The sequence below is a fragment of the Cyrtonyx montezumae genome, unplaced genomic scaffold (assembly GCF_038088225.1).
Source record: "Cyrtonyx montezumae isolate F1298 unplaced genomic scaffold, pur_monq_1.0 scaffold_3, whole genome shotgun sequence".
In the NCBI taxonomy this organism is placed as follows: domain Eukaryota; kingdom Metazoa; phylum Chordata; class Aves; order Galliformes; family Odontophoridae; genus Cyrtonyx; species Cyrtonyx montezumae.
Window position 1 is genome coordinate 41153211 of NW_027072034.1, and position 24248 is coordinate 41177458.

The 24248-nt window shown below is 38.9% G+C and overlaps 1 protein-coding gene across 2 annotated transcripts in view; it reads left to right on the top strand.

Moving 5' to 3' along the window:
* Positions 1–24248, top strand: part of TBL1X (transducin beta like 1 X-linked) — a 180459-nt gene that overhangs the window by 105775 nt on the left and 50436 nt on the right. The window lies entirely within an intron of this gene.

Genomic DNA, 24248 nt, shown 5'->3' on the forward strand with positions numbered 1-24248 from the left:
AGTTAATGGCAATTTCTAGACTGCTGTTTCAGAAATGCTAGACATACTGTTCCAGATCACTTGAGGAGTTGCTTGGAAATGGTATACAAATACATCCTGGGCTGTCTAATGCTGCTTGTGGTGTTTTAGCTTGGAGGTACTGCTGCTGTATCTGCCTCTTCTGCTAGACACTGATGGCCCAATAAAAGTAGTTTGTGGAAATGTGGGTGTAATTCAAGTGTAGCTGCTGGCTTTTATACAGGAATTCAATTTTATGTCCCACAAAAACTCAAAAAGGACTTGAAACAGTGTCATCTTGCCTTATTAATATTAGGTTCAATGTTCACTACTTGTTAAACATTAGAATATCTTATGCCTGTAGAGAAGTGAAATGAAGAAAGTATACTTGTTTGTCCTGTGAGCCTTCAAGTTACAAAATTTGGCTCCAAAAAGATTTGGCATTTTGACATTGAAAGAGGGCTTCTCCTCTGTAATAAAATTGATCATCATCCTGTAAAAACAATAATCCTTTTATTGTCACAAAGGAAGGATGTGGTGCACCTTTTTGAATAAACATTGTAGTTCAGCCATACATGAAACCACGTTTCCTTGTTACTTGTCTGGTCCTGTTACGTGAGTACAGATATTAAATACTGTTGGTCATTCAGGGCTTAATTGTATGCTTCAAAATGTTTATTGACCACAAATGCAAATTAATTCCAAGTTTTAAAAATTATTGCTTGAAGTTTAAGCACAAATAATGTCTTCTTATACTGTCAGGGATGGGTTGTTTTTTTTTGCAAACTTTTTTCCAAGCCAAAAGTTCAGATGTAATATACCTATGCCTAAGGCTAAACTTGCTGTCTGGGAGGCCAGCAAGTCATTTCCAGCCATGTTTTGCCAAAACCTTGCTTTGAACCTTTCCATTTTATATAGGATAATTCCCTTTTTTTTTTTTAATCTTTTTTTTTAATCTGCTCTAACATAATGTCAAACTGTTAAACATAATGGAATCGTTGTGTTTTAAAGAATTTCATTAGTCTCCATTCAGTAGTAAACTGGATAAGCCAGGCTTTTCATTTTTACATACATCAGATTTCTCTCTTGATATCAATAGATCATTACAAATTATCTACTTAAGAGTAGATTCAAATATTTCAAATTCATCCTAATTAGACAACTATTTGTAGTGACATCAGAGGACTGCAATTAGAAGAAGCAGTGAGGTTCAGTGGAAGGAGAGAAAGAAATGATCTGACCACCAGATCCCACCAGGAGGCTGCAGCCTGGAGATCACGTGAGGTTCTCCAGTCCGTAGATGCTTGATTAGCTACTGAGGCTGAAATCCAAACAAGAGGGAAAACTTGTTATCTAAAATAGGTTAGGCTTACTGGTTTTACCTAGGATCAGTTTTGTGGTAGATGTTAATACCAATTTACCAACTGTTTACCCTTTTTCTTTTCTACAGGCTGCCTATCTTTCTACCCTTTTATATTAATCTTTCCATCAACGTCATTATTTTGCAGATTTCCAGAACTGCCTTCCATAGAACCTCTATTTCTGTTGCAAGTGCTTGTTTGAGTCATTCCCCAAAGCTTGCCCTGTGCTGTGTCCCTCAGAGCTCCCTGTTCTGATCACCGATCCTGTAAGCGCTGTCTGCCCTCGCCTTGCCTGCAGCTCTGGGATTGAAGAGGGTGCTAACTTTGCTGGAGGTTTTTAGAAATCCAGCCTCTTTGCAGATGTTCTCCTCTTGACTCTTCAAGTCCATTTTCCTTTCGGATGTCATGGTAGAGAGGGTATTGTTAAATCATTGTTACATAAGGGTCGCCACCATTATATGACAGTTTGTGTTACTAAAATTTTCACACAGATGTATTGGAGACGCATGCGATTGCATCTGTAGTGATTCAGAGCATTGTTTGCATGCACGGGGAGAACTGAATGTCCCCTTTGAAAGAGAGAGTAAAATAGGGCTAGCATTGTTTTTGCAGAGATGGAGGAAATAAAAATTCTGCTACTGTGGTATGTTCATTGCTACTGAAGTTGACGTGTTGATGAATTATTTTAGGTAAATGGCTTTTGCTGTGGCTTTGTCCCAATTGCCATACTTGACCACTAAACTCAGCCCCAGGGCTTGTTTTTGTAGTTCTAATTGCACTTTTCAGTGCATTTAGAGGGAGTTTAAACAGCAGATTTTATTCATCTAAATGATTACTTACTGTTCTAGAAACTTGCATCGTTCACTTCATTGTAGTTATTCGTCCTGAGAGGATAGCAAAAGATTGAAATATATTTGTCAAGAACAGGGGATTTAGCTGCAAAATTGTGAATATAGCAGATCGCAATCTCTCTTTCCCTCATACGAAGATGTTACCTTGGAAGGCAGATGCTAAGCTGTTTACCACAGTCAGACGTGATCACTCAGCTCTAAATTAAATCTGCCCATGATGGGTAGCACAGAGCTAATCAAATCACTTGCACCATTTGAGCTGGTTCCGTCGCCTTTAATTATCAAAGCTCATTTAAACTGCTTTAAACCTAGAGCTGAACTGATAGAACAGATACATTTGTGTATCTGTGATCACATTTTCCTGCTGTTATGTTTTGCATTATATGAACCCAAGGACTGTGTGTTTAAAAAAAAAACCACCTAAAACTGATGACAATTAATCACATACTGTGTCTTGTCTTCTTAATATTTATATTAATTAGCCTAAGTTAACTTTTGTTCAGTGCAAAATAGGTTTTGCGTAACACGGAGAGTCACTAAGTGATATAGCACACAAATTACATTCTGCCCTTAAAAACTGCCCCTTTCCTACTGGTTCTCAGACAGTAAATAGAAAGTTATTTGCTCATTGCTTTAAAACTGCAGTGACTTTTTCCCCCTAGTGATTCCAATTTAACAGCTGAGAACAACGATTTCCTTGTGCATGGTGTGTAATCTCACATAATTGTAAGGCTTTCCAGTCCAGCTGAGAACAAAAGTAGTCAGTGCCACACTTCCCCCACCCCTCTTTGTATTATACCTGCTCCATATAGTAAATGTGAAGAAAACAGTCTTGCAAAAATGAAATGTACTATTGGTAGAATGCTTATGAAATTCTTGCTTCCTATGTGTTTTGTAAAAGCTATAATGACTAGTTCTGTTTTGCTCATCAGCAGCATCAGGTTGTTTCTAATCCTCTGACTTGAATTCTGCTGCCCATAAGTGTATCATTGTGATACCTGTGATCCAGCAGCCAAGAAAATGGCCACTGAAGGTATAACAGCCTCTGGGACTTGATTCCTGATTGGTTTTGTTGTCAAATGGAAACGGAGGTAAAAGAATATGGTCAAGACTTAAAAACATGATGCTACTTATCGTACCTAGTGCAGATGTTTTGCAAAATCCAGTCAACCCAGGGCTTGAGAAACTGATGACAGGGTGCATCTTCTTTTCCAAGTGAGTCCAGAGCAGTAGAATTATTTCAGAATCCGTAAAGATGTGTGAAGGGGAAGCAACTGAAAAATGAGTTGTGTGTTTTGCTTAAAGATAGCCCATATTTTGAGGTGTTGGGATTGGATGCTGAACCTGCTGAAATGAGCTGTTACTACCCATCTTTAAAGGGTATTTGATTATGTGAAAGGTTAAATTATGCCTTCTCATCTGCATGCAGATTCTGGAAAGTAACTCTGTAGCTTGTAGCTCATATGTCTTTGATTTATGATCATCTTCACCATGTACTCAGAGCGTGTGCTGTTGCTTATAGTAACGAGGGACTTTTGACAGTGTCTGTGACTATTATCCAGAGTCAGTACTGACCACTGACAGGCAGGTAGAATGGATGAATAAGTTTCAGTCAGTGACAGCTCTTCATTTCTATCTGTGGTAATCACGCTGCAAAGAGGAAATACTACACTTTAGGATTTGAGCAAAATTCACCTTGAGATGTCTTCTTTATTAGTAGCGATGAGTAAGAAAAAAAACGTGCCAGCTGACTTTTAGTTCCAGCTTACCAGATAGACCAATAATAAAGCAAGTAGTACATTTAGCATAGGAATAATATCATGAGAAACAGCACAAATTGTGCCATTTTTCAAATTGCTTTTGCGAGCTCTACGGCAAGAAGTGCAAAAATTCACCAACCGGGTCCCAGTAATTGTGCCTGACTGTATCTGAGCTCCCTGTGGTGGAGTTCTCCCACTAAAAAGAGTTTCATGCATCCTTCTAAAGTTATTTGCCACTGTTAGCTGAGCCACCTAGGTCTTTCTGCTTATGGCCAACAGACAATTCATTGGGCTTTTATTTGGGGAAAAAAAAATTACATGGCAAATAAATATAACTGTGGACTACTTTTTTCTCCAGCCCTTCTAAATGTCATACATAACATAACCCAACACAACTGACTTTGAATTCCTGGGTATTTTTTGTGCTACAAATATTTCTGCATTTAACCATTTACTCTTTTAATGGTAGCAGGAGAAAGCGACTGATATCAGAACAAGGCAGATAACAGGTGATCACCTGCTTTTTTTTTTCTTTTCCTTTTTTTGTCCTTTTTTTTCCGTCTTTTACCTAGCTAATGCTAATTGGCATAAAGGAAATCAGCTCATGTTTTCAGCAGATACTGCAAACGTTGCCAGGTTTAATCAACTGTGGCTTAGAAGTAGAAAACTGTGAAGTTTGATCTATCCCAGCATAAAGATAACCTCTGTTCTGAACACCCCAGACCCTGAGTGGAAATAGGGAAATTCCAAAATCACAACAAAAAAAATGATAAACACAAAAATAATCAGGGGAGGTCAAGGAAGAAAGATAGACCTGAGAAAGTGGAGTTTAGCCTCTAAAGCTTTTCCTCCCCTTGACCTGCAAGAGATGAGATCCTGTAAGTACACTGGAAGCACTGTCATGCCTGTGCTCCACTTGAAGGCCATAATGTGTCAGTCTTTACTTGGATGGATAACCCCTATGGAGTCAGTTTAGAGCTTCACATGCAAAGAGGCTTTACCTTTGCATCTTCCATCTAAGGACTTGTCGTTTTGTATAGTGTTTAAAATACAGCTAATGCCAGTGATTAAGACAAGAAAAAAAGTCAGGGATATGTTTTTCTGCAGTTCCCGAAAAAGTTGTTATACTTTCAGCACTTTGTTATTTTCTACTGAAAAGCATTTCTGCTTTCATTCTCTTGTTTTTTTCTGGAAAATGAACAGAAGGAATAGGAAGACAAGCAATCGTAAAGGGAGTTCTTAGTTGTGTAAGTACATAACACAAATTAGATTTCCCCTCCCCTGCTCCTTTTGGATATCTGCCAATTAATAATTTGAATTAATGGGAAGCCGGAAGGTTGAGAGTGTGATGAAATTCAATCAACCTTGAATTCAAAGTCAGGGTCGTTTTTCTATTATTGTGGTGATGATGTATCTCAAAGCAAAGATATGTGGTGGTTTATATCCTTTGATAAGTTTAGCATTGTCGTCTTGTTTTTCATTTCTTCTATGCATTTTGTTCAATTGATTTCCACAAAATACTGGCAAAGTGTGTATATCCTAAGTGAAATATTATTAAGGGCTTTACTGTGGGCTCTAAGTAAAAAGATGAAATAATACTTCCAGGGGCTGCAGAGTTGGAATTGAGAGTCAGATGTAATCTTCAGGAATCAGTCTTCAGCTGAAACTATTAGTTTGTTTCATTATTTGGAATTAGAAACCGTACTTCACCCGGACAGTATGGAGCAAGCTCAAAGTATTTTTTTTATTTTTATTGTTCAAATGATGTTTTTATTTAAAAGCATGTTATGGTTCCAAAGAAATGCAGTGATTTTTGGTACTGAAGGCTTGTTTGTTTCTCTGGCACAAAGACGGCATAAGGATTATACGTAATGAAACATAAGACTTCATAGCAAAGGATTTTATCCCTGGAAAATATGTTTTTCTTTAGGGGTGCAGGTGGTTGTTTCTAAATATTGGAATCGTTCTGAGGTTTTAAGGAAAGGAGGGTTGTGTAGGATATGAAAACAAATCTGTGTCTTTTAATACATATTTTTAAGCTAACACAAACAGACTAACAATTTGTAATTAATCACTGGATTTTCCACAGACTCCATTTATCATCCAACTCACTTTTAAGGGTGGTCAAATTATGTTACTTAAGCTTACAGCTAGGGAGAGATTATAAAGCGCTAGTAAAATTCTTACTAAAAAGGGATTTTTTCTTCATAGCAAAGCAGAGGAAGTGCATCTGATGTGCATAGCCCCTTTTAACATACCGCACAGTTTTTCACTGACTGTAAGACAGGGCTTACCTCTGCACTGTGTTCAGATGTGTGCAGAGGCTGTTCTGCAGCTGCCGTGCAGCCCAGGGTCACACAGAGGCATTGGCAGTGCCTGGTAGCACTTCCATCTCCTCGTGAATGTAGCAGTGCCATATTCCCTCTGGCTGGATGGATGGAAATGACTGAACACCTCAGTTCAGCTGTAAATCACTCTCACAAAACAGAGTCAGACTTCAGTGCCAGGCATCATGATTTTCAGTTATACTTTTTATCACTTCCTACTCCTCGTGATAAGGTACCACCAAATGCAGAACTTGGCAGTTGAGACGTGACCCAGGGCCCTGGGCTGCCCACATGCTGGAGACAGGGACATGGGAATGGTCATGGCGGCACTTGCTGTGGCTGTGTGGCTGATGGAGCTCTGATGCGGCACAATTCTGATAGCCAAGAGTGGCATTTCCTGTTTTAATTTCTTCAGGGGCGTTTATTTTCCTTAGTTCTGAGGTGAGACGGTTCAGTATGCAACTGTACTGAGTACCAGACTTGCTTTTTAGAACTTGAGAGTTTTGAAGGCAAGAAAATAAGATGTCAGTTCTCTGACAAAGCATAGATTAAGGAGTTCAGTACTAGAAAGTGCAATTTGACTTTTTGCTGTAACAGCAGTGTACTAAAATCATAAAATTATTCTGTGTGAGAGGCATGTTGCATCCTTTATGTTGTGTGTCATGTGGTTTATGTGGACTGCGACTTTTTCCGTATATTTGCAGCTCCACAAAATGCTCCACACCTTCTGTATATAAACCTACTTGGTACCAACATGCCATTCGTCATCATCGTCAACAATTTCTCTTTAAGCTGTGATGAGTTTATATAGAACCCCAAACTGGAGTGGAATATGCATGTCAGTCCAGCAAGTGCCTAGAGTAGTTGTCATAGAGAAACTATTACGTGCTGTCTTAGTTGGAAGTCCAAGTCTGGAGGCCTTTCCTGTCATATGTCAATATCATTCATTGATGCATTGTTTGGTTTCAGTTATTGCCTGGAGCTACACAATAATGAGCCAAAAAGGGGAATGGAAGCACCAGGGACACTTTTTGGATTCTTCCCCCGTAGCTAATATTCCTGTGCAGATAAACAGTCATGTTTGCTTTTGTAAAACGGGTTCCACCTCTGTTGTGGTCTCCTGAGCAACAGTCACTCTTTGCTGTGCTTTAGGGTCTTGGTAGTGCAAAAGGAGCCTTCAAAGCATTGCAGCTACCTCAGAAGTGTTGATTTAGTGCATGATCTAAAACCATTTGTATCCTTTGTATGTGAATTTACAGGCTGCAAATTACCCATTTAGCTAAGCAGCAGTGTATAAGAATAACTAATTATCCCCAGAAAAGATAATCCACAGTAAGTTTTTTCTCTTGGATTTCCCAGACCTAGTTGATTGTTAGGTTTCAATCACTGTGTTAATAATGTGAGGCCAAAATACTTGAATCTAAAAAATCCAGATTTTTTTTTGTTAGCTCCAGGACTGTGTGAAGGCAGCCTCAAGGGAATCTGCTGGAGGAGTTCAGGGCACGCTTCCTTGCTACATAGCAAGGCTGAATATCAATAGTTTCTCCAATATAATTTCAGAAATGGGTAATATTGCTGAGTGTTCGCTGTCAAAATACGGAACTGGGGTCAAAAGTAGCAGTCAACTCCTGAATGCAAATTGCTTGTCACATTTCCCTTTGGAAGCAGCAGATAACTGGAATGAACAGAAATTGAAGAGAGTATATTTTTTATGACACAAATTGAACTCCTGCCAATGACAAATGCCAAGGTACATTGTGAAAATAAAATGATGTAGTGCTAGCTAAAGTGCATGACATAACTATGAATAGATACACCCATGTGCACAACACAGCTCCTACCTTTCTTTACTTGGACAGAACAGTTTCACATTTACCAAGGTCGCCAAAGTGGAAGCTCATGTCATGCATGAAAGTACATAAGGACCATCTGGGAACTATAAAAATAGCCTGTCCTGACTAGATGATTTGTTTGGTGGCCAAGGATTGATATGCTCATTCAGGAAACGGCAAAACAATGTCAAACTTGTTGGGAAATTACCAGGCTCCACTTCATCCTTGGGAATGGTCTGGTGTCTCATGGAACTCAATGAGACTTTGGAGCTCGTGGCTTGTGTATGTCCTGAAGGGGTCTGTGAACTGAAGTGCTTTGGTGCACAGAGTGGAAATGTTGAAATATTTACAAGAATCTTAACATTTCAGGTTTTGTCATTCTGGAATAGACTGGGAGTGATAGTAGAACTCAGCTCAAATCTATACAGTTGTGGTTTTAGAAGAAGTAATATGAACACTATGTTCTGCCGCATGCCAGTCAGCTTTATTCAGCCATCTTGCAAATGGTGAACGTTATGATTTTGTTTGAAGATGGTTTACAAATTAAGACTAGAATTTTCTGGTTGACTTACAGGAATGCAGGACATCTGACTTAAATACAGATAACATGAACCTGATTTATTTTTTTTTCTTTTTAAGTGCAGTCTAGAAAGAAGGTTCCTAAACTAGAAAAAATACCCATAAATAGTGGAACTCAATTGCAGATTTTCCATGCAGGAGAAAAAAATATATTCTTGACTTTTTTTGACAAGCATTTCCATGTCACAGGCGATACACTGGCAGCTTTTGAACGCTACTTTAACGAGGTATCACACCTGACTGACTTCTGTTGAATTCCTTAACCTGAACACCGTAAGCTGCAACAAATTGGTCTCAGAATGCTGTTAATGGATACGCTAGGTAAATCTGTTTAAGTTCTCCTGCTACATCAAACAATCTAGGCACTATTTTAGAAGCAGTCAGTTTGTGAGTCCTCAAATGGCTCATGCTATTTCTGCTTGCAATACCTGCCAGAGCATTGATGTGTCTAGGTAGCAAAGTCTTACATGTCATATTGATTCAGTAAAATATAACTATACGTATGTTATCTTTCAAACTTATGGCTGGAATTGGACTGAGATCAGAGCAGCTTGGGCCACAGACCCAGACTGTTGTCTGCAGTGTGTGGAGTAGCAACTCTTGTCTGCATGTTGTTCCGTCCCCATTTGGTCAGCCAGTTAGCTTGTTCTGGATTCAGCCGAAATCCTAATGTATGGGAAAAAGGAGCAGTGAGGGAGTTTAGGGGGAGCTTGATTTCCAGATTAACACCGAGTTTGAGATGTCACAACTATTTGGTCCTCTGCATACTGTTATTTAATTTTTATTTTTTTTTTCCATGTATCATCTTGGGAGAGGGGAAAATTAGGTTTTGTTTTATTTTTTTTACGAGTACCTTTGAGTGGTTTCAGTGTGGGAATGTGGTGTGGATGTTTCAGGAAATGGTGAACTTCTGGAACTTAGGCTGGAGACAAAAGCAGTTGTGCAATTTTTCTGTTTTATCGCCTCACCTGTAACCAAAGTGAATGATGTTTCCTAGATACCATTAGAGGGTGAATTAAGGAATTAAGTAGGAAACAATTTCTTTGCTCTCAGAGTCACACCTCCCTTCAGCTGGCTCACCCACCCAATGCTTCTTTCACAAGGCTTTTTCTCCTTGGCTTCTGGTTCCTTCTGTTGCTGTCAGCGTCCTGCTCCTTCACTGTGCGTTTATCTCTGCCATTTTATTGATGCTTTTCTTCCACACCCCACAAGTGCACACACGCTTCTGCCAGTCAGCCTTCTCACTGCAGTTTGCTTCCAGTCCCCTGAGAAACCACTGAAGCCTTGCAGCTCAAACTCTGCTTGGATCTTGCTATGTGCAGTAGTTTATGATGCCTCTCCTCCAGTTCACCTATCTGCTTCCATAAAGAAGCTCAGAGACTGGCTTTATGTTCGTTTGAAGAACGTTTGTGTCAGAAGGATTGCTGGAAGTCTCTTTACAGCCATTCATACACAATTACATCATTGGCAGGTTGTATTATGGCATAGCTTACTACGGTATAGTAAGATCATGGTTAACATTGCCTTTTAAGAATCTGTAGAAATGATTTTGTGCTTATTACTAACAGCAGAAATGATCACAGAGGTTAGATAGTTTGTTAACTTTTGCTTTGTATTTACATTCATCACAGATGCATTGTGTTCCTTCACTTGGAAAGAGAAGGGATATGGCAACTTGTGACCAAATGTTGCTTAACCATTACTGACATCTAATGAGAACCTGAGAGGTTCTCAGGTTCTGCACCAAAACCTATACAGAAACGTCTTAAGATGTATTAGTTCGTGTTTGAAGAGTGCTTGGAAAATCCAGAGCGTTAAAAAATCATTAATGTTTGGTACTGTTAGCTTCTTAGGTAGGATATACGTCTCTTTACATAAGAATTGGAATCTGAGTATGCACAGCACTGTGCTTTTTTGATGCTAATGTTGTCAGTATTGATGGCATAAAACCACCCTGTATTGTATTTGAAAATATATTTATGCTCTTTGTACTGTAATCCTTCCGAAAAGCATGTACGTTTTATTATTAGCAATAACTTTCTCTTTGATATTGGGATGTGCTTAAATTATTAGCCAAAAAGTTACTCAGTTCTAGTTATACGAGAATAAGTTTGGTACGGGTGTGCCCATGTCAGGTCTTGAAATAAGGAAGCTGAGGCTTTTAGTTTGAGAAAAGGAAATTATGGAAGACTTGCACGTAGATCTAGATGTAAAACAGCAGCAGCCAAAAAGTAAAATTCTTTACAAAATATCTCATTTTCCTTTACATAAAGGGAACAAAATAATGTTATACAATGGTACTGGTAAGAACAGTAAAATTGGACAAACTGTTCCCTCTCTTACAGCTTTTTTTTACCAGATATTTGATGGAAAGCAGGCTCATCTCCATCAATATAATGGGGGGAGGGCTGAATGTCATATGGACCTGCAAGATCATAAGCATTCCTAAACAGTGGGTTAAATTTTATGGCACCTGTTAGTAAAGGAGAGAAGGGAAGAATTTTTTACATCATCCCTGAAAGTCTTACAAGTAAATCTTTGTTTCCTTTGTAGGCAGCACGATGTAGAACATCCGTGTTCTAAAGCTCCTGATCAGCTCTGCAATGAATTAAAATCGAAGTGATGGTCTTTCAGTGACATATTTTTATTGCCTTTGTCTGAATTACCAAAATATTGTTCAGCAACAGCTGAGAAGACTTGAAAAAGTACTTCCTCACAAGCCAGCATTTTAAATGTGCTCCTGACAAGAAAAAGTTTTATTACTTTTCTGTATTTAATTCCACACATTGAACAGTGTGTGTTCATAGGCATTTCCGTTGTTCAGAGTAGCTGACTAAATATTAGCCATTCACTGAATTTCTATAGTGCTGCAATTAAATTTGACTAAGGTAAAATACATATCCTTATAAGCAAACATCTGTGCTGTTTAAGTCTGTCCTTAATTGACAGAAAACAAATAAGAGGGAAAAAAATCATCTGTTTCTGTTGGGGAAAATCAAAAGATTCTGTTCTGTTTTCAAGAATTCCCCAAACCAAATAAATCTCGTAATTGAATGCTTCAGGGGAAAAGCCCTAACTCATAAAAGTAATAAAAGCAAGGTTGTTAATAAATACAGCTAAAAGGCGTTAAAGGTTACATAGTCTAAATGTTCAGGAATAAACTGCTGATAAAAAGTAATAGGAAGGACTGCAGAGAGGTTTCAAAGTCAGTTATACCTTGGCTATAATTATTTTTCATTGTTGGGAGGAAAGAGTATTTTCTCCTCTCTGGAGATGAGGCATCAGGAAGGGACAGGAGAGAGTCCAGTTCAGTAGTGCATCAGCCTGTAACCCTGATTGCCATCACCTTTCACAGCCTGCTGCCCCTTGCTTTCGGCATCAGGTTGTGCCATCATCCCCTTATACATGAAAAGACGCTAAGCTCCGTCGCCTTAGTATGAAGCAAGGTTAATATTTGATAATTTGATAGCAGGCTTTCTGGCAAACCTGTGCAGAGCCATATACAAGTAGTATTTCAAGAGAACGTTTTTTTTCTTAGTCAGATTTCTGTGGGTTTTCACTGTGGCAGAAAGGGCATTCTGCCATCCGAGGAACATCTCTGCCAAATGTCAGCTCCCTGCTCTGAAGCGTGGAAGCACTAGAGATCTTCACTGAAACAGCTGTATAAATATTGGTAACACCGTATTTTCCCCAACTGCACTCTGAAATGGTGGAAATGTTTTTCCTTATGCCTTCCAGAAAAAGATTTAGCCTGAAGCTGACACTCACCATGGAGCTTCACAGTCCAAACAGTTAAAATGTACTCAAATTATAAATGATAATATAAGCTTATAATGTGTCATACTTAAATATAGGTGTTGATGTCTGCTCCTTGCATAATCCTACGAAGTATCATGAGTTTCTGTAAGAAAAAAAGAGACCGAAATTATCTTTCCTTAATAAGAAAATGTAAAACATATGTAGAGAAAAAATAGTAGTGAGGAGTGAAAAGATTAATAAAAATTCAGCTTTGAGTAAACAATACATGAACTTTCACACTTTTACTATGTGTATTTTTTCATTGATAGTGAGAAAGGAAAGTTATCATTATTCATATCCAGCTGCAGAATATCTGTAGCAGGGAATCATATAAAAGCAGCTACTGATCCCTGTTTCCCCATCCTTCTGTCTCATGACTCTCACATTCTTTGCTCCTCAGAGTTTTCATTTCCACAACCTGTAACCAGGTGTGAAGTGTGTTCTCCTGGGAGCTGGGAAATGCAGGTTTGAACCTGCTAAAAGTTCTTTACAGCCAAAGACACAAACTGGACCCTAGATTTGGAGGATGAATTTGAAGCAATGAATCCCAGTCTCAGACAACTGTCTAATCCATGGCTACAGGAAAATACATAAATCTTTGAAACAGGCACATAACTTTCCTCATTCCTTGTAGAAGGAATTCAATAGCTAAATAGTATGTGAGAATTACATTCCAAGAGCTGGATGGCTAAAATACTTGGTTATTACATCCGTAGAAGATCCAGTAGGCATGAGTATTGAGTATTACCCTGTCTACCTTCCTGCATGTCTTTTCCAGATATATTTTTTTCCATATAAACTAGTTAAGAGGGTAGTAAGACTGTTCCAGTTTGGAAAAAGACTTACTTTCAATTATTTGACTGCTGATGTTCATTTTAAAACCCTATGTGGACTTTGTAACTTTATGACACAACTGTAATATCTCTCTGCGTGAGGAAGAAGAAACAGTTCTTGTCTGTATGAGCGTGAGCACAGCCAGTCAATGAAGGGAAAGGATGGTTCTGAGCAGCCTGATCTGACCCCAGACCTCACCCTACTTTGAGAGAGTAGACTTTATACTTCCTGAGATCCCATTGAACCTCTTATCCTCAGTGCTTTAGGCACCTAAAGTCCTACTGATGTTCACTGGCTTTCAGAATATATCTGTGATAGTAAACATATGATTGACATATTTGTCAGCCTTTATGATCACCTCTGGCTTCCTGAGCGTCTCTCTTGAAGGAGAGGCCAAAATGTAGGATCATTTTGCTCTCTGATGATATAATTCTTGTCTAGGCTTTAAAAGCTTCTCAGACGCTCTATGTGTAGTTTTAAGTCTTCAGTTCTCTGTGTGTTGATATTTTTAAGCCTGAGAGTGCTATTTTATTTGATGTGCTCTAGCTAGTAATTGTATCATAATAGATTGAAATCCTTCTTGAGAAGTATTCAACTGATTTATTTTTTTTATGGAAAATCTTAGGTTATGACATGTGTGTCTCTAAGTCCCCAAGAATTTTTGAGTTTGTCTTAGTTTCTAGGTTGTTAAGCTTTTTAAGAAAAGAAAAAAGCAGGTAAAAAAGCTTTCCATTTAATAGAATCTTGTAATATAAAGAATTGCTGTTTATATTAGGGTTGCATAGGGCTTCACAGTGCTGCCACCAGAAATTTATCTTGCTATGTTCCATATTCATCCTCCATCTAGGAATAACAAAAAAGCTAATCAGGACAGGTAAATCATTATTAAAATAAAACCAGAGAATATAAGAAGCAACATTACTTTGCTGCTGCTTATCTCTTCTGCCATTCTTAGACTGGAGGAAATAACCGAATGCGATACTGAGATGTACATTTTGTGTATACCTCCATACGTGGCCTGTAATATGTTTTTAAAAATTGGCTTATAAAAACGAGCAGACATTTTCCATCTAAAGAGAAGCACAGAGTGTTCCTACTGTGGTCTTACCAGTAAGACAAAAAGCCAGAAAATGTAAAGTGACAGTCTGCCTGACTCCAATGGGTACTAACAGCACACAAAGGAAGAGGGATTGGTGAAAAGACAGATAGCGTGTGAGATAGTGTTGTACAATCTGGATTATGATACTGGATATGCCGTGCCTGGTTTTCTCTTCCCTCTTTGTGGTCTATATATAGATCATTCAGAGGAAGCGTTGGGAAAAAAAAAACCCACAGGGGGAAAAAAAAACAGTATCTTAAGCTTGTGCTTGAGATGGTTTTCATAAGACTGAGATTACTCAGTCTGAATTTTTTGCATTGATTTTTTTTTTTAGCAGGAAGTTTCTGTATGAAATATCTAGCAAAATAAATGCAGAAAAATGATTCAGTAAGGTTTTAGTTCAGGGGTTGCACAGAAGTGTCTACAGGCATCCTTTTACAGCAGTTTGTGTCTCTCTGTCCTTCTTTTTCCTCCTCCACCTTTCGAGAAGAAACGTAACATTATACCTTCATAAAAAATGGAGGCATTAGGAAGGCATTTAATAACTTGCCTCCAAAGCTCAAATCATTGTAAACTGGAGTAAATTGAGTGAAGCTTGTGTTTAAAAAAAACTAATTTCCAAAATAGCTAAATGTTGAAGTGTATGTACACTGCAGTGAAATATTCTGAATGTATATACTCATGTTTCTGTTGTTCTGCTGCACAATACTATCTAATGTTAGTCTTTACAGCGTTTAGCACTGACTTTCTCTTAGGATTATTCAAGAGAAAACATTAACTATTCATAGCTATCGTTAATATGTTTATAAATAGTTTATAAGAGGATCTACCATCATCAAAGTTCAAAATAGTATCCATTAAAATTCTTTGTCTTCATGTATTATATAATGTACAAAATATTTGTTTTGGGGGCTGAAATTTTCCATGTTGTGAGCCTGAAAATATTTTTTGCCCTTTAGCTTAGAGTATAATCCTTTCCGTTACACAGGAATTACAGACGAATGGGAAAAATTCTTTTTCACTTAGTGTAGTAATTAGAATAATAATTAAAAAAAAAGAAGAAAATCCTCAGCCACACTTTTAATAATACTGCAGGGAAAACCAGTTAAGGCTGAAATATGTGTTAAGATGTATGGCCTTTGCTTGCTCTGAGGAAAGGAAAAGAGAAGAAAAATAAAATCATAAATGATGGAAAAATAACATCAAATTGTTCCCAGTAACATCTGTTAAGCCTATTAGGTGAAAGTAATAAATCCCACCCCTTAATGACATCAGTGCCCCCATCCTTTGGCCTGAGACCATAAGGCCCCAAATGGGCTAGGCTGGGCTTCCTCTCCCTGCTCATCCCTAGACCTCTTCACATCCTTTCCCAAGCTCTTGTTCACTTGTCCACTTGTCCTCAGCTGATGGACCATACATACATGTGGCTGCCTCTATGCACTTGCTGTGAGCACACCTGGTGACAGTTTTCCAGCTGTCTACTGCTCTTCCCCACAGCCATGTGGGGTTAGCTTGCAAAGCTTGAGGCTTTTTAGTCCAGCACAGACACTGGACTATGTCATCTTGTACACAGAGTTTTGCTAAGTCTGGGGGTCATTCCAGTAGAACGTATTATTGTGTGACAGCACCAGAATTGCTTCCATATTTAAACTTCTAACGCTTAGGACTAATGAAGTCTTAAAAGATACTGAAACAACGTGCAGTTCAAATGTACGTGGAGTTGGAACACAGTTATTACTTGTGGAAGAGAAGTAAAACCAAAATGTGCAGGACGTCCCGTTGTTTTTGTTAGCACTTCAGTCCATGGCTCTCAGCATGTTTCCTTCATGCTGGAGGCCTGGAACAAAGATATGAAATAAAGAGACTGAGCTCAAGGATATGAAAAGATTTCAGCCTCCTTTATGTTACCTTTGCTCTGTGTCACCTCTCCATTCCTGCAGCACTGATGTACCATGTCAACCTGGGCTGTCCATTGTCATATGTTGAGTAGCGAAGGTCCCAGTAGCTGTAGTTGGCACTAATACCATTTCAGCTGGTAAGTTGCTAGCAGTGTGGTTTTTAAAGCAGGGATTCACATTTGGGCTTTGAAAGGAAGCAGTTTATATAAGAGGTGGTGTAAAAAGCTCACATGGATGTTTTCTCCTTATCTTGCCCTTCAGAAATAAGGAGAACATGCATGGTGCAACTTGTTAAAATGTTCAGATGTACTGGGAAAAATCAGGATTTGTGCTGCTGCTCCCAGAGTTGCACCATTTTAAATGGTAAAGTTGCTGGGAAAAAAAATCAGATACCTTTTTCAAGGTAGCCTTATCCAGCTACTCCATCTTTCGGGAAAGTCAGAGCTGTCCTTTCAGGCACGTAAGGTCTGTGTTCTTTGTCTCATTTGAAAATAAAATAAACAAAACAGACATTGTGCCTTCTGATCCAGGTTGCCCTTACAGCAGGTGGCTCTGGGGCTTTATGGAGGCCCTGTTATCTATCCCAGCTCTGTGGTGTCACCTCAAAGGCACATGTTCTATCTGCTGGTGCATGGCCTGCCTCATCACAGTTGTGTGCCTGCTTACATCCATACTGAAAGCCAAGCTTAGGACTCAGATACTTCAAATTGGCATTTTAGTGTACTTTTTTAGGTGTTAGAGAAATTCTTGGCAGCTAAAAAAGAAACTGCCCTTCTTCTAAATATGTGAGGGGAAGTTTGTTCTAAAAATTCATTTGTGTCATTTTAATCACATCTGAGGATACGAAAAGAAAATGAAACAGGTACAACTAGTTCTGGCAAGGACTCTTCCCATCATATTCCTTTTCACTCAGTGCTCTGTGAATGTGAAGTACTGTTGAAAAATTTAAATCTCAATGTTTGCACTTTTTTTTCTGAGATATTAATAATAATCCAAGTAAATATGGTGAAAAGCAAAATTTGAGATATTATTAATTAACTGTTCCACTTGCCAAAAATCAAGAAAACCGAATACCTGTAGAGTAGTTGTGTAGGGTAATTTGTGTCATTTTTTTTAAAGATATAGTCTTCATTACCTTTTTTGAACATGTAATACACTTACTAAGATTTAAAACTTAATTTCTGGTCACATTGCGTACATGGGACTAAACATACACGCATACAGTTAAGTGTACAACTAGTTGATCACATATTTTTGTCTAATCAACTTGACATGTATGGACACATCCTCCAGTTTGTCCAGATTACAGTTCTGTGCACATATGAGGAACAAAATGTTACTACTTCTGCCTGGCAGGATCCCCAGTTGACTTAAGTTGTTCAAGAGTGATGAGATGTCTTGATTTTCAAGCCAGTCACACAAGTAATGTGTTCTTATTTCTTAAGCCTCTGTAATACCATCTTAAACAAAAGAAAAAACATTGTATATCATGTCATTTCATTTGCGATGTTGAGAACTAGCAACCTTTTCTCTCCCCTCAATCTTATTTTTGGCTTCCCTGAGCTTTCCATATAATATGCTATTGTAAACATCAATTTCATTATGAAAGAGAAAGAAATATATATTAAAATTGCCTCTTCTCAGAACTAAGCTATAAAAGAGGTATAACACAGTTGTGCTAATTAAGAAGAACAGTTGATTTTGTTTGCTTTTTTTCCCCTTAGCCAAGTGCCAAAAAGGAAAAATCAATACAGGAAAAACCATTTTGCTGTGCGGCAAAAAGGATTTGGAAAAGATCCACTCTTAGGAGTGAAGTGCTGGAGGCTGATGTAATTAAGTAAACCAGCTGAGAACTGGAAAATAACTTGAGCAAACCAGAAGACTGTAAGCATGAAGGAGCCAATGCACAATTCTTCGTCTTTTGATAGAGGAGTAAAATTTGCTGGGAATTTGGTGATGAAAGGCTTGTCTTCTGTTGACAGTTATTTTGTGCTGAAAATTGCTGGTTAATTGAAAAATAGTTGAATAGCACTTAGAAGTTGCTGGAATATCTCTGTTGCTTTTATTGATTGATTGATTGATAAATAGGTACAGATTTGATTCCAAATGGCTTTTCAGTTTGACATGTAATTTATAATCTGAAGAAAAGCTATTTTAATGCTGAAATAAAGCATTCTGCAGTCCACCTAAATGTTTAATTGGCCAGCCTATTTTTATTGGTATAGTAGTATTAGGTTTGATTTAGATTTTTGTTTTTAAATATTTTAGTGGATTGCCTGTAATCCTGTTTAATTTGTTTTCTAGGACAAGGCAATCATTTTGTTAATTTACTTGCAAATTTTTGAAAGGATAAATACAGCAGGTTCAGCTGTGCTTTGAAGTAAGAGATTCATTCCTTTCCATGCACATCTGTGTAAGTATGGCATAGTATACTGACCTTTCTTAGCAAAGTTTTTATTTTATTTTGATGGACGCTTTTATTCAGATGAAAATTCCATTTTTGTCAGATTAGCTCATGCAACATTTGATTCAACAAGAGTGACCTCTTCAAGACAGGACTGCACGTTTATTAATCATTGCCATATGCACATAATTGTCATTCCTCCACTTCCTTCACTTGGCACCAGATTTTGAACTCAGATATGGTTGAATTCAGTGATTAATTGTAGGAGATACCCTAACATGTCAGGATCCAAGCTAGACCTTATGTTTATCGGTACCATTTTTTCTGAAGTCTGAGACAGATGCAGTTGTTGCTTCTACTCCTAAGAACGTGGTCTTCAGGCACTGGTGTGAATGGGGATGAGCTGGAGCTTCCTTCATTTCTTTTGGTTTAGTGTAGCCATTTTAAAATCAACACAAGGTCAGTGTAAATAAATAGAGTTTAAAAAAGAGGAGGAAGCAACAGTGAGAACGTTTGGCCATTTGAGTTTTCTGGTAAGCTTGTTGTCTTTTCTCTCAGAGGTCCCTGTCCTTACTTAGCTACTGTAAATGTCAACAGAGCTCGGGGTGCAGCACCACACACTGTGCAGAGCACTCAGCAATCTCTTGAGGAGAAGATCCTCTTCTGCTCTGTCTCTTGTTGCATTTATTCAGATGACCCAACAATATTAAACGTTAAGTGATGCAAAGATGTCTGTGAGCACCTGTAGAAGATCCTAGGAGAATTTTGAATTGCCTCATTTTTGTTGTTGAGTAATGGAAGTGGCCCATGTTGGTCGTTTGGAATGCAAATAGTTACCTATCTGAATCCTCATTAAGAAAGGCCAGGGAGATGGTGCATCTTACTGTCTTGATTTGGATTTTTAAGTGCCTGATCTCTAGGAGGAGCAACTGCTCTTCCTTCAGGCTATGTTTTTTAAAGGAAGGCAATGTCAAGTTCAAGCCTCAGAGAGGAGGAACCTGCAAGTCATGCACACACAAGCTGCACTGTGAACAGGGCTGCCTATTATTTTGATGACTGGCACAGGTGGAGTTAGCAAAAACTGTCCTGTGTGCTCTGCACCTTGTCATCAGCAGGAATGAAACTATCACTCCCATGTCAGGATGGTGGCAAAGAAAAGATGTTTTCCTCTTCAGCTTCTTGAAATGGAAAGAAAGGCTGCAAGGGGGGAGAGGGCGGTGTGTGCTTTGTTCCTCTCCCAAAGTTCTGTTTGGGTATTTTGGGAAGGAAACATACTGGAATTCCTGTGGAGGAGGAGGAGGCTGCAATAAAAGGCAAGACTGAAGAATGCAGTGGTGCGGGCCAAAGAGAGCTTCTCAGCCTTTGGGGAAGAGCTGCTGCCTGTGTTCTGGCTGCATGGCGAGGCCAAGCATAGATACACAGAAGTGCAGGGCTCACTGAAAGTTTCTGGTGAATATGTTTCTCAGCAGAAGATACTGAGATTGACTAAGTAGGTCGCTTCGTGAGAAGTGATTTCTGGCTTTGGGAAATGATGTTTTTATTAAACTACAGAGCATATGCAAAACAGTAACCTCTTGATTTGGCTGTGCTGCCACAGTGCCTTCAGATGCACTGCTGTGACACGGGCAGCTGCTCTGGCTCTCAAGAGGTGCAGCTTCGTGCCCGGAGCCATCTTGGACGAGAAAATGGGAGCACAAGGGCGGGAACTCCAGTTCCCATGTTTGGCAACACTCAATATTTGAGCTTTCTGGAATGTTTTCATTTTAATGAAAACTCTTTTTTTTGCCTGATTTAGATGTGTGTTTTTTTTGTTGTTTGTTTGTTTTTTGTTTTGTTCTGTTTGTTTTCACAAAGAAAATACGCAATTTCTCTTTTTTCCTCTCTCTTTTTTTTATTGCGGTGATTAAAACTTCTGTTGGGAGAAGACATTTTAGCCTAGCCTTGTTGAGTAAGTAGACATATAGTGCAACCCCTTCAGGACATTAAAAACATTATATATTTCTGGGTGCGGAGTGTGTTTATTTAACAATAATGAAAAAAAGCCTCCAGGAAGCTAAAGGCTGCTCAGCATTCAGTTAAAGCTGACTAGAGCTCCCAGGTTCTCAGGGGGTAATGTGAGGACCTGGCTGGTAGCCTGATTAATTTCTGTCGGGAGGGCTGGATGCAGAAATAGGAAGCGTGCAGTTTCCTATTTAGGTTTCAGGTTAAGGTTTGAGTTTAGGTGTTTTCCCTAAATGTCTGCCCTGTTTCCGTCTTCCTGAGGGGAGGGCTGGCCGGTAAGTCCCTGTGGAAAGCAGTGCAGCCACAGGTGGCAAAGGTGAGCTCCTTTCCTGGAACAGACTCTGCAACCCTGTGCAGTGGTGAGCCTGGGGGGCAGGAAAAGACTTTCAGGGCCTGTGATCTGCAGAGGAGAGAGTGGAGCTGCATCTCTATATGGAATTTTAAAGACTAAAGGTTATTTTCATATGATTCTTCAGCAACAGTGTTGAAATACACCAGAAGAAAGAAACGTAGGTGCTTGATGTGGGTAAGGGAACATGATGCAGATAGGCAGCCTGGTGAACCTGGCTGGTACAGTGCTGGAGCAGAGCTGCTCCCCAGGCTGCCTTCTCCAATCACAGCCTGATTAATCCAGTAGGATTTCTGCTGCTCCAAGAAGGTCTAATTTGGGAGGAGGCACGCCAGCACACAGAGCCAAATCAGGCCCAGTGTTGACTCCAGGAAATGAGCTTGCTTGCTCACCCTGATCACAGGCTCTTTTTCCCATATTTGACATACCCAAATACCTGCAGGATCATAGCCTGTGTTTCTAAGGCAAGGTTGGAGTAAGTAGAAATTGCCCTAATGTGTAACAGGATGCAGAGAAAAAATGCTTCAAGTAAAGAAAGCTTGAACACTTTGAATGCTTTTTGTAATTCCTTTTGTAATTGTGAAGAATTAAGTTGTTATTGCTGGTTTGAATGTGAAATGTCTTGTTTCTAAGCAGTATTTTATTTAAAAATATATTAATCTCAGTAACAGCAGTTTCCAGTAGCAAAAGGAGACTGTCACTTAGCAGGAATAATTCTATCACAGTGATAACTAAAGGTTTCTATAGGCATTTGTATTTCTGCATTAGAAATTGTGGCTAGTTGTTTGCTGCTTGTGAATCAGATGTACAGGCACACAAAGGTGATGTATGTTCCTCTCCTCCCCACCATGTTTTCTGTACTCAGTTTTGTATGAGGTGTTGTTCCATAGGGACGAAGGAACTCAGAAAGAGCATTGATGAAATTGAGTATGGTCTTTCAAAATTCAGCCAAATTTCAAATGAATAGAATTTTCTGGGTCAAAGCCAGAGTCTTCGTGTAATTCTGGATGGGCAGAAGCCTTGCAGTAGTATATCTGATTGTGCACTGACATCTCGGAGAGAAAAGAAATCTTAAATATATGAGTGGGGATCGTCTGGTTATTTATGGCATGGTAACAGTCTGTATAAAGATGTGATCTGACACATATGTCAAAGTAATTCCTGTTGACCAACTTCAGGGAAAATGCATTGTAAATCCAGCTCCTTGGTGTGCTTGGGATTCTGATAGAAAGGTATCTGATGTGGAGGCTTTTCTGAGGCTGCCAAGCTGTTTTCTTTGCAGTCAGGCTCGTTTTCTCTGGTTTAAACTCATTTAAGAAGAGTCTTCTTTAGAAAAGCAAAACCCAACACCCCTCCTTTCCCTTTCATTTCCCAATACATTCTCTATATGTGGGAAATAGCATGTGAATGGCTTGAATTATCAGGATGCATCCAGAAACAGCATTTGTAGTTTCTTGATATTTTTTTTTCTGTTAATAAAGTTCATTTGACCACAAAGTACGTCATTGCTGAAACTGAATTTTTGTAAGAGGTTTCATCTTTACCAACTTTCCTACCACCAAGTACTGAAACTGCTCTTCTTAAAATCCTTTTTAAAATGTTACGTTGGGTATTTTTTTAAACCCACAGCTATCAAAATTTCTTCCTTTACTGTTTTCGCAGCCATAGTGTATTTTAAATTCTCAGGGATGAAAATGGTCTCACTTTTTGCAAGGTATCTCTTTTTTGTTCTGCTTGTAATGGTGATGACTATGCAGAAAGAGGCGTGGTGATTTATTAATTATTCATGATCAAGCATGTCAAGTGATATTTAAAAGCTGCCTCCCACCCATCTTCCTGAAGTGCTTTCTCTGCCTGTTTTTCACGCCTATAAGCGTATCTTTTGCTACCTGTGGTTGCCTTTCCACTTTCAGAAGAGGTGAGCCAGTCTGTAGCTGAAGGCAGTGCCACCTTGATAACTAACCCCCTGCAGCTATGAGTGCTTTCAGTCTCCTGATTGCGGCAGAGAAATGTTATAATATAGATGAGGGATTGAGGAGCAGGGGCACCAAACAATTTTCCAAGGGAAACGTGACATCAGTGACAGTGCTTTTTGGGTACAGCTGGCATTGCCTTCCCTCAGAACCCTAAAAGAAGATGAAATTTCCACAGTTGAGACTTAGAGATTTTCACTGTTTTTGACGTATTCTCCAAGCTATAATAATAAAAATTAGATGGCTTGAGGAAGATGTCTCCCATCTTATCAAAGTGTCATTTCTTGTGAAAAAAACAGCATCTGAGCCATTGAGGAAATCTAGCAGTCCAGGAGAATTGAAGGCTTAACAGGGTTCAAAAGACCTCAATTTCTGTAAATATACATGGGTATCTGTTACAGTCAGAAAGTGACCTGCTGATTGAAATGAGCAGCAGGGAAGACTTGTAGCTCATCAGCGCTGCCCACAGTAGCAGGTGTTAATTCAGGCAATGAGAAGTGCTGAAGAGGCTCCCAATGAACCCACAACCTTTCTGCTGACCAAGAAGAGAGATAAGGGGCGAGGTATAGGTACGGTGTGCCTGACAGAGCTGCAAAGGTTATATCTGAGGAGCACTTACAGCTTTGGAAACCAAACTTCTTAGAGCAGATTCCCAATCAGAAATGAAACAAGACTTAATGGAAAATGTTCAAAATAAATATATTTATTCTCAGAGTTCATGCCCAAAGTAGTAGTGTAAAACTGTCATCTTAAAGGTTAGGATTGCTTAAGTGAATAACTGAAGTTTAATTCTTGCTCACTAGCAATCAGCAGAGACGTTATAACATTCCTTGTTGGCGTAAGATATATTGCATTCTTCCCCACCGCCTCTCTCTCACGTGCACACTCTTGTAATAAAATCTGTAATTTCATCTTAAATTTAGTGTTTTTTTTCTTTTTTATGGGAACTTTATTTATGTCCTCTGCATAACAATGTTTTTGTAAGGAAAGAACTTTTCTGTTAAGTGGCTGAACTACTGGACAGAAACTTAGATGACAAATTTTGGGCTGCAAAGATGTTATGATTTGGTACATGTGAGTAATTGCCAGCACTTCTGAAGAGGCAGTACTCTTACAGTAACAAGGAGTGCCCAGAGAACCAGTAATAAAGCCACTGAGGTAATGGAGTTAACATTTGCAAAGGCT